Genomic DNA, 1,193 nt, shown 5'->3' with positions numbered 1-1,193 from the left:
AAAATAATTAAATAAACAGTTTAATTTAATTTTAATGTTTATTCATATTTTTTTCCATAATATTTTATTGTCAAATTGTTTTCCATACAACACCCAGTGCTCTTCCCCTTAAGTGCCCTCCACCATCACCACCACCTCTTTTCCCCCCCCCCCCTTCCCCCTCAACCCTCAGTTCATTCTCAACATTCAATAGTCTCTCAATTTTTGCATCCCTCTCTCTCCCCAACTCTCTCTCCCTCCTCTGCTCCCCCTGGTTCTCCATTAGGTCTCTCCTGTTTTCCTACTAGACCTATGAGTGCAAACATATGGTATCTGTCCTTCTCTGCCTGGCTTACTTCACTCAGCATGACACCCTCAAGGTCCATCCACTTTCCTACAAAGGGCCATATGTCATTCCCTCTCATGAATGTTTATTCATATTTTTTAGAGAGAAAGAGAGAATGCAGGAGTGGCAAAGAGAGAGGGAGAGAGAATCCTGATCATGCTCTGCCCTGTCAGCAGAGTCTGACATGAGCTTCAAATACATGAACCGTGTGAGTCATGATACCAGAGTTGGAAACCAAGAGTCAGATATTTAACTGACTGAGCCACCTACGTGCCCCAATGTGTCGACAACGTTTCTTTTTTCCTTTTATTTTTTAATGTTTATTTATTTTTAAGAAAGACAGAGTGTGAGCAGGGGAGGGGCGGAGAGAGGAGACACAGAATCTGAAGCAGCTCCAGGCTCTGAGCTGTCAGCACAGCTGTCGACCTATGTCGAGCCGGATCATGACCTGAGCTAAAGCCAGACACTTAACTGACTGAGCCACCCAAGCATCCCTGTTGACAACTTTTCTATTGAGTTCTTTGTTTCATAAAATTACATTCATTGAATAAATGAATACATATTTCATTGTTGTTACCATGCTTCAAACATTAAAAAATAATGTATACTTTCATATTATAATGTAATAAACTTTATGAAAATAGTGGAGTTTTTCAATGAATCTAAAATGGCTGCAACTATATAAATTTCTTATATATGATTTCATGTTTTACTTGAAAGGAACCACTGCCTCAGTTTGGAATTGATGATACAGAATTAAATGTCATCATGGGTTTTCAAGTAAATTTGTTTCCATGTAAATAACCAATGCCTTTTATAGACTCTCCTAAAACAAACACATTGTTTAAAATTATACAGAATTTAAAAA

This window comes from Suricata suricatta, chromosome 3, assembly GCF_006229205.1.
Source record: "Suricata suricatta isolate VVHF042 chromosome 3, meerkat_22Aug2017_6uvM2_HiC, whole genome shotgun sequence".
Lineage (NCBI taxonomy): Eukaryota > Metazoa > Chordata > Mammalia > Carnivora > Herpestidae > Suricata > Suricata suricatta.
The sequence above is the reverse complement of the archived record's forward strand: the minus strand, read 5'-3'. Positions refer to the sequence as shown.